Source organism: Antechinus flavipes, chromosome 2 (assembly GCF_016432865.1).
Source record: "Antechinus flavipes isolate AdamAnt ecotype Samford, QLD, Australia chromosome 2, AdamAnt_v2, whole genome shotgun sequence".
Taxonomy (NCBI): Eukaryota; Metazoa; Chordata; class Mammalia; order Dasyuromorphia; family Dasyuridae; genus Antechinus; species Antechinus flavipes.
In genome coordinates, this window is record NC_067399.1 from 563,953,672 (window position 1) to 563,970,011 (window position 16,340).

Below are 16,340 nucleotides of genomic sequence, written 5' to 3' on the forward strand. Positions count from 1 at the left end.
ATTAGACCTTAAAGATCTTAAAATCTTAAAGACTTAACTATTCAGCTTTCAGTTGAATTCTTTCATGTGTTATCTCTCTAATTATAAGGTAAGCTCCTTGAACACAAGGACTATATTGTCTTTCCTCAGAGCTCAGTACAGGGAAGAATTCTTAGCACATTGTAAGCACTGTTAATAAGTACTTTTTAAAAGATGCATTCTATAATATATAGTTTTATTTTATGGATCTGAAAATTTAGATTTTCTCATTCTCTTCTGTAGTCATTTCAGAACCAAGTTTCATACCCAAATTTTCCCCTTTTTTGGAGGGGTGAGGCATGTAGGGTAGGATGGGATGGGATAAGGATCTATCAGTAATTTTGAGGGAATAAAAGATACCATTTCTTTCACCTTGTTTGCATAGTCTACCAAATACAAATTTTCTGAAGATAATGTTAGTATAGGATTCTCCTTGAATTAATCAAATATATGCTCCAAGGATCCTTTCCTTTTTTTTTTTTTTTTTTTTTTGTTTTTTTATTTTTTAAAAAGAGCTTTTTATTTTTCCAAATATATGCAAATATAGTTTTCAACATTCACCTTTGCAAAACCTCCATGTTTTTTTAAAAAAAAAAAACTCCCTTCCCTAGACAGAAGGCAATCCAATATAGATTAAACATGTGTAACTCTTATAAAAATGTTTCCATATTCATCATGCTACTCAAGGAAATCAGATCAAATGGGAGGGAAAACAAGAGAGAAAAACAAACAACAGCAACAAAAATGGTGAAAATATTATGTTTTGCTCCTTATTCAGTCTCCATTGTTCTTTCTCTCTTTGTGGATGGCTCTTTCTATCACAAGTCTATTCGAATTCCATAGGTGCTAAAACTGAATGCAGATTGGTTTCTCTGAATTGATTTTGAATTCTCATTGTAAGAAACTCAAATGGTATGTGTTCCACTTTTAGTTCATGTATAGGAAATGAAGTAATTGCTATCTCATGTGTCCAGTGCCTTTGTTTATCTACCATAATATTTTGTCTCCATGGGTTCTTTGCTTAGTGATAAGAGGCCTGTAGGAAATTCCTACTGTTCTGTTCAATGTGTCCGGTGATAGACAGCCATCAGATTTGGATAAATGTATTTATTCAACTAACTTAGGTCTTTGGGGGAAATCATAGGCAGTAAGTTTTTGAATTTATCCTTCATCTATCTCCCCCCCACCTTTTTTCCATCTAAGAAACTCTCAAGTAAACAAATAAAAGCAGTATTAACTTAGTAATATAGTGACCCATTTAAAGAAACTTTTAAGACCATTTTTCCAAAACATGAGAATTGCTATTCCCTTTTGCTAATAGAGACCAGTTTGCCATGGATTTTAACATCCCATTTTAGTATTGACCAGGTTTGTTTTCATTCCTTTTCAAAAGGTTGACTATTTGTAGAGAAACTAAAACATATTCTTGCATAGGTTCAAAGGAGAGCAAAGGCATTGGCTATTGTTCCTTTAATATAACTTTTCAGCATTTCAGTTTTAATTTTTTTTATCCCTAGTTTAAGCATTCCTTTTAACAGAGAGGCAAATTAAGTATATATCTCCCATATTCTCTTTCTTTCATTTCCTTTTCTTATTCCCATTTGGGAGATTTCCCTTTGCTGTTGATACAAAATGGAGTTCATTTCCCAATCTCAAAACCCTCTTTATCCTGTAAGACATTCTTTATCCTGGAAGATCTGGAACTTAAACCTTCTTCTTGGGGCCCTTTTTACTCTCCTCTTAACTTTTTACAATCTGGTTTCCAACCTTATCATTCCACTGAAACTTCTGTCTCTAAAATTACTTATTATTTTATCTGCCAAATCTAGTGATCTTTTCTTTATTCTCCTTTTCCTTGACTTCCTTTCAGCTTTTGACACTGTTGACCATTCCTCCTCTATACTCTCTTTTCTCTAGGATTTCAAGATATCAATCTCCTAGTTTTCCTCCTACCTACCTGACCACTCACTCTTATTCTTCTTTGCTAACTCCTCCAGATCATGCTCTCTTAAGTTTAGGTGTCCCTCAGGGCTCTTTACTACTTTATTTGGTTATCTCTTCTGCTCCCATGTATTTAATTATCAGCTTTTTACCATGTTCTCAAACCTATCTCTCCTGTCCCAGAGTCTCATTATCTTTTCATAATCTGTAGAACTTTATCTATCTATCTATCTATCTATCTATCTATCTATATATGTATATATGTATATATAGAATTCATTATTTTCCTCCTTCCCTCATCCCTCCTCTTCCTATATCACAACTTCCCTATTAGCATTAAGGACACCATCCTCCTACTACCTCAGGCTCATAACTTGAATTATCCGGTTTCTCAGTGTCTTTTATCCCTTCATCCAAGCTGTTGCCAAGGCCTGCTGATTTCACCTATGTCTTCCTCTGACACTGACACTACTCTGCTTGTAGGCCCATAGTTCTAATCTTATACTTTCTCTCTCTCTCTCTCTCTCTCTCTCTCTCTCTCTCTTATCTCTCATTACCATAAATTATAGAAAATGACTAAGGCACAATTGCTGAAGTGATTCTTTTCAAATTGCTTATATTATTATTTTTTGTGGTGGTTCCTGCTGTCATTGTGTTCTGTTCCTCTGCATCTCTTTAAACCTGAATTATATACTTTTAAGGCATGACTATACCTGATACTTCCTCCAAAGAGATTAATATTTTTAAAATAAATTGAGAAGTATAAAAGTGCACAATCAAAATATTTTTACTCTTATTAGAGGACTGACTATAAAGTAATGATGCTGGTTTTCATGTGTTGTTTCTGGAAATTAATTCCCATCCTTTATAGGTGTAGTTATTACAGCAAGGGGTTTATTTCTTAGCAAGCAAAAGCTCAGTAGCAATTCTTTGCTATTTTTATAGGTCTCACAATATATAATTATTGCTTAATAAACTCAGAATTATTCTAAATTATTCTGCTGTAGGAATGAAGGGGTCATGGAAACCATAGCAAAAAAAAATTCAAATGGAAAAAAAACCCAACTTTCTTTATTTGTTCCTTTGTTTGCACTGAAAGACATAGTATTTTAATTTGTTTCCTTGTTATATTTCTTTACAATGTAAAATTTATTTTGTATAACCAGAATTTCCTGGTCTGGACCAACTTTTCTATTATTTGGATAATCTATTTTGTGATCCACAAAAAGGGCTAGGTCTCACTTTCTGCAGGTTGAGTAGTGATGATCAGGTACATTAGAAACTTGAGTTGAGCAGATTTAATCCAGAATGGATTAGTTTAAATTTTTCTGACCTTTTATAGTCTAATCATTTTTAGAACTAATTTATTTTAGAGTTAACAGTGAAAGAGCTTGGGGTAAATTGAAATCAATCACTGAAAATTTTAGAATTTTCTCTTGACAGGGAAGAAATCCCTGAAATTGAGGAGCATTTTAACTTGATTCTGAGGTTGAAAGTCTAGAAGTATTCTCCTATTGCTTAAGGTACTTAAGACTGATATGAGAGCTGTTATCAGCTTATCTGGTTATCCACAATGTTGATATCACATAGTTTTGAATTGTACTTTGGCATATGATTCCATTATTCATTGTTCTATAAAATTAATTATTTCCTAGGGATCCATATATTTACATAGGTAAGAAAAAAGAAATGCTATTTGAAACAAATCATTTATAAACAAAGCCATTTTCAAAGCTGATCCTGATAATTTATTCAGTGGCTTTCATGATGATAATGATGATGACAACACTTGACAGTATTATTTGAATGTTACTATGCACTTTTCCATCACTTTCTACAACCTTGTCTAATGAAGGGCAGTATTGCATGATGGATAGAATTTTGGTTTTGGAATCAAGAGAACTTCAAGATCTCAAAGACTATAGATTAGCTGTGTGACCTGGATAAATTGTTTAAACTATCTCAGCATAGATTTCATGATCTGTAAAATGGAGGTGAAAATGTCATCTACCTCACAGAAGTGCTATGAGGGTCAAGTGTGATAATGTATTCAAAGTACTTTACAAATCTTAAAATTCTATACAAATGTTAGATGCTGTTATTATTCTGTATCGCCAACCCACAATTCTTTTTCAATATAACTGCAAAAGAATTGGTCCTAGGAAAATATACTCTTGTGCTATTTTTAATATTTAATGTAAATTGAATTGTTACATAGATAATTTAACTGCTTTGTGTAGAGGAATAAACTTATTAGAATGCAAAATTGTATGCTCATTGAAAACATTCATAAGCCTGGTAGCACATAGGATGATGGAGATGTACCTCATTCTTTTTCCATGTGATTTTTTTTTTTTCTTCAGGGGAAAGGCAGTTAAGGTTAAATGACTTGCCTGGGGTCACTCAGTCAATACATGAAGTGTCTGAGGTCAGATTTGAACTTGGGCCCTCCTAACTCCAGGACTGGCAGGCACTGCATCCCCTGCACTACCTAACTACTTCTCCATGTGATTTTGATATTTTCTTACTTAGACTTTGAAAGACTTTCAGTTTTTTTTCCAGTTTGAAGATGGTATTTTCTTTGGCAAACATCTCTTAGAAATATTGTTCTTAAATGTTTATGGATTAGTGTTGTTATCCATTTCATTCTCATTTTGAATATTTTAATGGATTATTTTTACTCCTATTGAAATTAGGTGCTATTGAATAGTCTTGAAAATTCATTCTTAATAATGAATTATTTGTCTGTAGTTTTTCAAAACTTCACAGGTATTTAAATGTCTCTGTGTTCATGCTTTATTTTCTCAGTTAGGTTTTAGAGAAAAAAAAAAGAATATGATAGTATAACACATATGTCATGTGGTAGGAAGAGTCCTTTTGACCTTCTAATGCTGATTTACCTTCTAATGCTGATTTTGGGTGTGGTGTGTTTTTGGTAGGTCATGATTGCTGTGAGACTGTGAAGGTCCTGCTCTGTGCTTCCAAGGAGGGACTCCCTGTTTTTGTGGTGGCTGAGGAAGATTTTCGCTTCATTCAGGATGAAGTATATGATGCAGCCCAGTTCCTGGCAACCAGTGCTGGAAACCAACAGGCACTGAATTTCACCAGGTTTCTGGATCGATCAGGACCACCCGCCAGGGATGTGAACACTCTAGATGAGAAGGTAGCACTTGCATTTCGACACCTCAAACTGCCAGAAGAATGGAATGTGCTGGGAACAGACCCATCTTTGAATGGTGAGGACTTAATAAGATCAAGCAGGGCATGTGGTTATGTCTGGAAGTCTACCTCACAATTTATCTTTATGGTGGCTGTATTGCATTTAAATTTGGGATAATTTGTCTAATAACCTACCTGTCTAAGGCATTACCTTAATATCTTGGCTTAATTTTTTAATTAATATTAATGTTTCTTATTAACAATCAATTAAACTTGTTTAATAACTGTTTGCATTTAAATTAATTAATTTCCATGGATATTGATTTTCTAGTCACTCTCTTAAATTTTCATTAGAATCTTTTTTAAATTTTTCCATTTTAATTCACTTTTGCTTTTAGAATGAGCATTGTTTGTACTTTGTGATTTGACTTTAACTTTTTAAAAATTATTTTTTCATTGTTTTATGGAATTTAAACGCCAAATGGAAAGCTTTAGATTTCATCCAGTGGGCATTAGGGAGCACTTCTTGGGTTAGAAAAGCTTTCCCTACAGCAACCCTGCAAGGTATATAGTATAAATATTATCACTCTCATTTTAGGGATGAACAAACTGAGACAGAGAGATATTAAGTAACTTGTCTATGAGCACAATTCAACCTGTGGACTTTTATGGATGGATGGATGGACGGATGGATGGGGAGACAGATATAGACAGACTGAGTTTGAGATACCTAGTAGGAATGTAGAGATAAAGAATTTTTGAATAATAAATGATCTTTAGATATTGAACTGAAGTTCAAAACAGAAGCCAGGATTGAAGACAGGGAGATTTTCAAATCACCTACTTAGAAGAGATACTTGAAGATATGAAAGATAAAATTTACAAGAGATATAATATATGGTGACAGAAACAAAGGGCCAATTACTGTACACTCCTATTTAAGAGTGGGAAGCTAAAATACAGCTATCAACGAAGTTGAAAGGACCTTGCAAATGGGTAGAGAAAAGATAATATCATAAAATTAAAAGTTAGGAAATGTTTCCAGAAGAAAGGGATGGTCAGCAGTTTAAGACTCTACAAAAAGTTCAAGTAGCATAAGGATTAAAAGAAGGTTTTTAGGTTTGACATTGATACCTTCTTTTAAAGGTCATTATAACTTTTTGCATGAGTAAATCAACATATAATTTACCTATTAAAATTATTAATCATCATTTAGTTTGTAAATGTTTCTGTGTTGAAATAAAACTGTAGTAAATAGTAAATAAAAATAGTAAATTTATACATTAATAATATTCAGGGTTTCTATATGTTGCTATGACTTAAAGATTGCTCAATCCAGGATAGTGCATACAGCTCTGGATTAGGAGGCAAATGCCTTGAGCTAGTCTTCACTCTGCTGCTAAATGGATATGGTTCTGTCATTCTAAGGAGGTCATTTCATCCTACTGGGCCTGTTTCTCATGAGTTGAATAAAGGGGTTGAACTAGATGAGATGAGCTGTGAAATTATTTCATAGTGGGTATATAATCATAACTTCTATTTCATTATAAAAGAGAAGAAAGCTGGGCATGATTTGACATGCATTCAACATTTTCAGAATTCAAAAAAAGGATAGATAGAATCCTTTGGTCTAAGAATTGTACTGAGCAAGTCCAACCAGTTGGAGTGGGAATTTCTTAAGAATGAAATTCTGAAATTACAAATTGAAACAATAATGTTGAAAGAAAAAAGAGAACTGTCTAAAGGGATGGATGTGGATGCACAGGAAATTCATTGCTCAAGTTTGATTTTTCAAAGGACTTGCTATAATAAAGGATAGAAACAAAGACATACAACTGGAAAGATGAAAAGGAAAAAAAATTTGGATAGCCTTGTAAAAATAGTGTCAAGAACACTAATGTTCAGAATATATTGAGGCTGTTTATGCATATTCAGGACCACAAAATATACATTTTTAAAACATCTGTATTAAGGATAAATCAAGTTTAACAAAGAAGGGTTAAATATGGATGAGGTGATGAAAACATACTGCAAAAAGCAGAACTACTTAGTTCTTTAGAGACTTCTTTTTTTCCTAAGATAAGGACATTGATTTTTGGAGTGAGAAATAAATAGCAAAAATGATTAATAAGAATTTGAAACAACATAAAAGAGAAAATAATATAAGAGCATTGACCTGTCTTAAATGAGTTTAAGCCATCAGGTCAAAAAGAACTTCCTCCCAAGTTACTGAAAAAATTAAAAGTGATTGCTGAGCCACTTTCAGTGATCCCTAAAAGAGTATAAAGAGAGAGGTGTCACAGTCTTGGAAATGGTCAACTGTCTTTTTTTTTAATAGCTTTTTATTTACAAGATATATGCATGGGTAATTTTTCAGCATTGACTATTGCAAAATCTTTTGTTCCAATTTTTCCTCTCCTTCCCCTCACTCCTTCTCCCATTTGGCAGGTAATAGTCAACTGTCTTAATTCCTTCTTTCTCCCAAATAGGGGAATAGATTCTGCAAATTTAGAAGTTTTGAGATAACTTTCTGGCTTAGTTCTATAATTCTATTTACTAAAAGGATGACTTAATAAGTCTTAAAAAAGGGAAGCAGTGATTTGATGCTATATTGGGCCTCACTGACACCTTACCAATTATACTAACCTAGTCTTTATTTTTTGACAAGGTTATAGAATTAATTGTGTAGGGAAATACTACAAACACAGACTTTAGATTTTAGCAAAGGATTCAGTGAACTCACATGTGCTCTTGTGTATAAGAGGGAGAGATATGGACTAGATGGGTGCATTTGTGACAGGTTGATTGACTGGATTCTGAATAATTATGGGGTTATTGTTGGATAGTAGAGTGGATTTGTAGTTGGCCCTAAATGGTTTTGTATTTTTAGCAAGGATTTTTTTTAAGGGTATATAGATGAATGGCTAGTAGATGTGTTAAATGACATGAAATTAGGATGGAGAGTCAGCATGGTAGATCAAATAATAAAACTCCATCTTGACCTTCACATTGATACATTGGATTTTCTCTTACAGGATATTTTCAAGCAAGGTTGGATGTCTACTTGTTAGGGATATTGTAGAAGGGATCAAATTCTTGTTCAAGTATGGATTAGACTAGATAGTGTAAGTCTCTCCTAAATTTGACATTCTGTGATTTTTCTTTTTCTCATTGCTGATGTACATCAAATCTATTTTTATATGTGCATTCCAGGTCCAACATTGTATCCACTGTGTCATCTAGTTGTCTCTAGATAATTTTCAAAGTCAACCAGACCTTGCACTTTGTATTAGTTTTATGGTTAACTAGTTTTGTAATCATAGGCACTGAATGTGGCCCCCAGAAAAACCCGTTTTTCTCCTCTATAAAAGATGCCTAGTTTTCTTGTTCTACTATTCTAGTTATTAGATTCATTAAGATTTTTGACTCAGCTGTCTGAGTTATATGCAAGGACAGAAAAACAAATGATTTAGAAGTGTCTTTTGGAATGGAGTGTCTCAGAAGACTTAGGAATTGTCTTGCTTATGAAATAAGATTGTTGTTTTAGAGTATCTTTTCTTTTTTTTTTGCTTTTTTGCTCTTTTTAAAAATTTTTTATTTTTATATGTAACTTTTTATTGACAGAACCCATGCCAGGGTAATTTTTTTTACAACATTATACATTGCACTTGCTTCTGTTCTGATTTTTCCCTTCCCTCCCTCCAACCCCTGCCCTAGATGACAAGCAGTCTTATATATGTTAAATATGTTGCAGTATATCCTAGATACAATATGTATTTGCAGAACCGAACAGTTCTCTTGTTGCACAGAAGGATTCAGAAGGTAAAAATAACCTGGGAAGAAAAACAAAAATGCAAATAGTTGACATTCATTTCCCAGTGTTCTTTCTTTGGATGTAGCTGCTTCTGTCCATCATTTATCCATTGAAATGGAATTAGGTCTCTTTGTCAAAGAAATCCACTTCCATCAGAATACATCCTTATACAGTATCGTTGTTGAAGTGTATAATGATCTCCTGGTTCTGCTCATTTCACTTAGCATCAATTCATGTAAGTCTCCCCAAGCCTCTCTGTATTCATCCTGCTGGTCATTTCTTATAGAACAATAATATTCCATAACATTCATATACCACAATTTACCCAGCCATTCTCCAATTGATGGGCATCCATTCATTTTCCAGTATCTAGCCACTACAAACAGAGCTGCCACAAACATTTTGGCACATACAGGTCCCTTTCCCTTCTTTAGTATCTCTTTGGGGTCTAAACCCAGTAATAGCACTGCTGGATCAAAGGGTATGCACAGTTTGATAGCTCTTTGGGCATAATTCCAGATTGCTCTCCAGAATGGTTGGATTTGTTCACAACTCCACCAACAATGCATCAGTGTTCCAGTTTTTCCGCATCCCCTCCAACATTCATCATTATTTTTTCCTGTCATCTTAGCCAATCTGACAGATGTGTAGTGGTATCTCAGAGTTGTCTTAATTTGCATTTCTCTGATCAATAGTGATTTGGAACACTCTTTCATATGAGTGGTAATAGTTTCAATTTCATCATCTAAAAATTGTCTCTTCATATCCTTTGACCATTTACCAATTGGAGAATGGCTTGATTTCTTATAAATTAGAGTCAATTCTCTATATATTTTGGAAATGAGGCCTTTATCAGAACCTTTAACTATGAAGATGTTTTCCCAGTTTGTTGCTTCCCTTCTAATCTTGTTTGCATTAGTTTTGTTTGTACAAAGGCTTTTTAATTTGATATAATCAAAATTTTCTATTTTGTGATCAGTAATGGTCTCTAGTTCATCTTTTGTCACAAATTTCTTTCTCCTCCACAAGTCTGAGAGATAAACTATCCTATGTTCCTCTAATTTATTTATAATCTCCTTCTTTATGCCTAAATCATGGACCCATTTTGATCTTATTTTGGTATACAGTGTTAAGTGTGGGTCCATACCTAATTTCTGCCATACTAATTTCCAGTTATCCCAGCAGTTTTTATCAAATAATGAATTCTTATCCCAAAAGTTAGGATCTTTGGGTTTGTCAAACACTAGATTGCTATAGTTGACTATTCTGTCTTGTGAACCTACCCTATTCCACTGATCAACTATTTCTTAGCCAATACCAAATGGTTTTGGTGACTGCTGCTTTATAATATAATTTTAGATTAGGTACAGCTAGGCTATCTTCATTTGATTTTTTTTTCATTAATTCCCTTGAGATTCTCGACTTTTTATTGTTCCATATGAATTTTGTTGTTATTTTTTCTAGATCATTAAAATATTTTCTTGGAAGTCTGATTGGTATAGCACTAAATAAATAGATTAATTTAGGGAGTATTGTCATCTTTATTATGTTCGCTCGGCCTATCCAAGAGCACTTAATATTTTTCCAATTATTTAAGTCTGACTTTATTTGTGTGGAAAGTTTTTTGTAATTTTGCTCATATGATTTCTGACTTTCCTTTGGTAGATAGATTCCCAAATATTTTATGATGTCAACAGTTATTTTGAATGGAATTTCTCTTTGTATCTCTTGCTGTTGGATTTTGTTGGTGATGTATAAAAATGCTGAGGATTTGTGGGGATTTATTTTGTATCCTGCTACTTTGCTAAAGTTATGAATTATTTCTAATAGCTTTTTAGTAGAATCTCTGGTTTTCTAGGTATACCATCATATCATCTGCAAAGAGTGATAGTTTGGTTTCCTCATTGCCAACTCTAATTCCTTTAATCTCTTTCTCGATAGAGTACCTTTCTTTAGACAGTTTGAGAACCAAGTGAAAAACCTTGAAAAACTTCAAAAGGATAGTTATGTACATTTTAAAAAAATGTAAGTTCCCTGAAGCAGCTCCTATTTTATTTTTTAAATTGTGTACTTTTATAAAACTAGCAATTTAGCAGTGAAATTAGAGCCAACCTAAGTTTGATTCATTCTGTATTAGGGAAATTAGAATTTAGCTATTTCATATTTGAACTGAGTAAGTTCTCCAAGATGCAGATAAAATGGATTTAAAGGGTTTTTATTTCTTTTTGTTCGTTCTTACATTCTTTCCTTCCTCATTCCGTCAATGAGACTTATAGTTTTGAGATGACTCGCTTCCCTAGCCTTACTTTTTTCTCTCTCTCATTCCCTTTATAATTTTCCTCTTCTCAAATGAAGTGTTATCAATCAGATTCTAATACCTCATGAGTATTCTTTGGCCTTTTTACCTTTTCTTTACTCATTTAGTTTTGTCTGAGACTAGAACGTTTGTGTTAAGTTTTCCTTTATCAACAAGCCAAAAGCTCTTCTTTCCCTTTATTTCAATCCCTAATCCTTTTAAGAGTATTTACTATCAGCCTCTAAGAAGGATGACCTTTTTATTCTCGGCATATAAAGTTTTAAGCTTTTAAAAGAGGCTGACAGCTACTCCACTGTAAGGCTATTTGACACAGAATTTTGGGCATGAAATGGCTTTTTGGAATAGCTCTAACTCTACCTGATTTTTGGTACTAAATTAGAACTTACATACCTGATTTACTTTTTACCATAGTAAGGCAGCGGTCTTTGATTGAGGAAATACATTCTTTTTTCTAAGGAACCATTTAAGCTTTTTAGTACCTATATCTGATTGTTATTTTAAGGAAACAAGTGATTTCAAATAGAATTTGGCTTAAAATAGATGGTTTTGGTAAGGATAAGAAATGAAATTCTTCCCTAATTTTCTTTATTCAGAATAACTTTATTTAAAAGAACAATTATTATGCACCTGCTATTTATAAAGCTCAGTGGAAGGAGCTGAAGAAATTTAGACACTATCCATTTTTTTCAGTTAGTTCTAAAAGAAATAAATGGAATGGTCCTGTTTTTAAAATCTCTTACATATTTCATCACCTAGTGTTGATGGTCGACAAGTTTCAGGTTATCTAGTTTTCTAAAAACCTTGAGCCAATTTTAGTATGTACATTGGTATGAGTAGGACTAAGTGATAAAATTGAATTCTTGCATGAATTCATGTACACTAGCCTTGTAGAGATCAATTTAATGTAGCTCTTGTATGGAAATCATACATAGCTCTTAATATTCATTTGTGCTTAAGGGATGTCAAATGTCACTTCAAAAGTCCATATGGGTAACATATAACAAGGACATCCTTTCAGAGAAGGACCGTTACATTAATTATGTGTTAAAATAAGATGATCTATTATCATTTATATCACCTGAAATTTGTCTCTAACCGTAGGTTATGCAAATTCCACCCCTCCCCCATCCTCCATCCATCATCTTGGAAAGAAATATTTATTGTAGTCTATAAACTTGTTTCCCATAGTCCCACAAAGAAATTTCCATTACTATCTATAAAACTAATAATGATGATAGCTAAAATTCACATGGTACTTTAAGATTTATAAAGTGCTTTACATTTAATACTTAAAATAGCTCTCTGAGGAAGTGATATTATAATCTGCATTTTGATAATAATAATAATTAACCTTAAATAGTGGCTACGTGCCATGCATTTTGCAAAATGCTTTACAAATATTATCTCATTTGATCCTCAAAACAATTCTGGAAGGTAGGTGCTGTTCATTTTACCGAGAAGTGTGGCGTTCTTTTTCTTCTTTAAAATAATATAAAGGTTCTCGCTGGGAGAAAGCAGGTTTCTTGGGGAGGTTTTCCTGGAGGCAGTCTTAGTTGCAGTTGAAAGTAATAATCACCTCAAAAGGCAGCCAGGTGATAAAAGTTCAGATCTTTTATTGACTCCAATATAACCCGGTTAGCTTAGAGGCCTATCTCTCTGCTTGGTTCCAAGAGCTCCCTCCGAATGTCTCCAAATCCAAAGGTTTGTCTTTCAGCCCAGCCAGCACCAAGGTGAATCTGTCTTGCCTCTGAGAGAGGGATTCTGGCTCTCAGTCTTCCAGAGTGATCCTCTCCAAAGTCAATGTTCTGAAGTAAAACTCTTCACTCAGAGAGGGCTTCTGGCTGAACTCACTTGACGCTCCACTCTCAATCTAAATTCAGCTGAACTCTTGACTCGTAGCTTCTTCACTCTGAAAAACTTTCTTGACTGGCCCATTGAAGCTCTATTTATGCTCCTTTGAGAGAGAGAGGGATTGTGGGATGAGAGAGAGAGAGATTATGGGTTTCTTCCCAGAGTGCTCTCTGGCCCTAAGAGCTTCAAGGGAGGTGTGAATTCACAAAGTTACACAGTTAACTTTGTGAATCTCCCATACTTGTGAACTCCAATGAGTAAAGGTGTGAACACAAGCATTGTATCAATTAGTTCTACTTAATATCTTGTTTCAGGTTCTGGCCCAAAACATCTCAACTCTAATGATTTAACAATTTGTAAAGATTCCAACAGAGAAGAAATTGAGGAAAGTAGGTTATTTGACTTGCCCAGAAAAATACTGCTGTTAAGTGCCTGAAACTGGATTTGAACTTGAATCTTGACTCTGTGTTTAGTGTTCTAGTCACTGCACAAGTGGAGACTGAAATTGAGAGAGTTTGTGACTCATCCAGGGTCATACATCTAGTAACAGGGGCAAGATTTGAATTCATTTTTTTGTGACTTCAAGTCATCATTTAACCTCTTTTGACTTCACTTTCCTCATTTGTAAATGAAGAGTTTGGACTGTATGACTTCTGAGACTGCTAGTTTTTTTTTTTTTTTTAATTTTATTTAATAATAACTTTATATTGACAGAATCCATGCCAGGGTAATTTTTTTACAACATTATCCCTTGCACTCGTTTCTGTTCTGATTTTTTCCCCTCTCTCCCTCCACCCCTTCCCCTAGATGGCAAGCAGTGAGACTGCTAGTTTTAAGTGGATGACTCCAGGATCCTAGCTCATAACCTCTGAACTTTTCAGAACCTTATTTTCGTTATTGGTGAAATTATTAGATGAAATAATACCTGCTCTGAGTAGTTCTTTGAGGATTACTCAGGATACTTTTCAGGATTGGCATAAGGATTAAATATAAAATACATGTGATAGTGCTTTTAAAATGATGAAACACAGTAATGGTAATACTGGTGCTTCATGTTTTAGCATTTTCTTAATCTGCTGTGAATTTCCTTTCGTGGTGAAGGGGGTTGAATTTCTGTTTGTCTAAAGTGACAGTTGATGGTCCCATCTGTACTGTCAGCCCAAGAAATATCAGAGAAGTACAGCAGAGTGGTTGTTAAAGATTGAAAAACCCTGTTTCACAAACATCACTATTCTCAACAATTCTGTAGAGAGTCAGGAGCTATGTGAATAGTGGAAATTGTGGCCTATCCAGGGATAGAATAACCTGGTATGCAAAGAAAAGAATAGCTGCTTATATTGAAGTAGCAGAGATAGACAAGTGAAATGGGATTTTTCCTCTTGTTCTTAAATATTTTTTAAAGCTGTTTCTTAAAGTAATGCAATTAAAAGTTTTGTTAAATATTTCTTAATCTCTAGATGTATTAAAAAAAAAAGTTCTATTGTAGCTTGCTCTGCATTTCTAGCGAGAACTACATTAATGACAGAGTCAAACCAGAAATAAATGGTAGAGCAAGAAAACCTACACTGACAGGATCTGTTCATGATATACCTTTATTAGTTCTCCAATACCTTAGTGACAGTAGTGACAAATTGAGTTAGGCCAGCACTTTCTCGGGAAAAGGAATATTTAAAGCAGTGGTCAGCTTTATATAATGCTGTAGAATGCTCCCATTCAAGACTTATATAGGGAGATCAGAGACTGCTCAGTCCCAGAAACATCTTGTAGGAAATGTTTCATTTTCATTTGGCCCTGGTATTGTTTAATCCTAGAAGATGACCTGATTCTTCAGGGGGTAATGCTGACCACAAAGAGAAAAGAAAAAGAAAAGACAGTCTCCAGGATCAAACAGACCAAATAAAGTACAAAGAACAGCATGTGCATTCTCTATATCTTGGCTTTAAGAATTTATCTTTTGAGTCATTGCTGATTATTTGTTTCTGGTTAATAGCATCCCAAACTTTAATCCTTGTGAGGAGGGAGTAACTTTATGTGTGTGTGTGGAGGGGGGGAGTGGGGATGGTAAATTTTAAGTGTTTGGCAGTTTTTTGTGAAAAGTCTTCTGGCCTCAGATGCACTGGTGGTCAGCTTATATCTTCATATTTCATACTTTTGCAAAGTAGAGGGTGGTAAGAACAATAACCCAAAAGGTTAAAACATTAAAAAAAAATAATGAACCCTGCCAGCTGGCTCATACACCATTAACAAATAACTATATATTTTTTCTTGACCTGAAATAAAGTAAACTCCAAAACTAACTGAAAAATCATTCTAATGCTTGAGCTATAAAAGGCCCTTTTATATAAGAGCCTTTTAGATTAGAGCTCTCATTTGAGTTATGCTTGGCTGGTGTGCCACATCTCAAGTTAAATGTAGGTATGGCTTTCTCACATTTGAAATGAGAATTTCTATGTCAAGAGGTATAAGTTGCTAATAAAGTGTTCATTTTTAGCCTTATTTAATTAGAGTATCTCCCTATCTGATTTCTCTTTTTTGCCAATCCTTGCTTAATTCATGTTGACCTTTGCCTAATGTAGCTATTAAAATGTTTGTTTTTATATTTCATGGTTATTCAGCTTTATGATGACACCTCTGCTGAATCCTATTCATTTAAATCACATTGGTTGCTTTAGTGTGTTGGCTGTGCCAACTGAACTAAAATAGTTACCATGATAGTTATTAATCACAGTATTTTCTGAGTTCTTTTGTAATCTCTGCAGTCTCTTCCAGATTTTAGTCCCACATTTCTCTTTCTGTGTATGACATCTGATTAGATACTATAAACAATAATAAAAAGAAAATTATGGTTTTTACTTTTACATAATAGTAGTAATAATAATAACTAACTTAGTGCTATATCTTATGTACCTTCTTTTAACTGATCCTCATAACAGTACTGTGAGATAATTACTAGATATTGTTATCTCCATTTTAAAAGTAAGGGGGGAAAACAGTTTTGGTTAAGTGACTTGCTTGCTTAGGGTCACTTATTTAGTATCTAAATCAGATTTGAACTGAAATCATCTTGATTCCAAATTCAGCATTCTATCTGCTTTGTAACTACCCTTGTAGCATATATTTTAAGATAACATGAATTTATAAAACATTTATGTTTTTTACTTTACAGCTTTGTAGAATGCTGAAAGAGTGAGTAGAAGATACTCGTGACCAAACACAGCAATAAGAAATTTAAAATTCAAT

The 16,340-nt window shown here is 33.7% G+C and overlaps 1 protein-coding gene across 1 annotated transcript in view; it reads left to right on the forward strand.

The window, feature by feature from the left end:
• The first annotated feature begins 5,109 nt into the window (after positions 1 to 5,109).
• Positions 5,110 to 16,340, forward strand: part of AKAP13 (A-kinase anchoring protein 13) — a 209,310-nt gene continuing 198,079 nt past the window's right edge. Inside the window, exon 1 of the mRNA XM_051981057.1 lies at positions 5,110 to 5,195. The gene's annotated coding sequence lies outside the window, so the exon portion shown is untranslated. The remainder of the gene's footprint in view (positions 5,196 to 16,340) is intronic.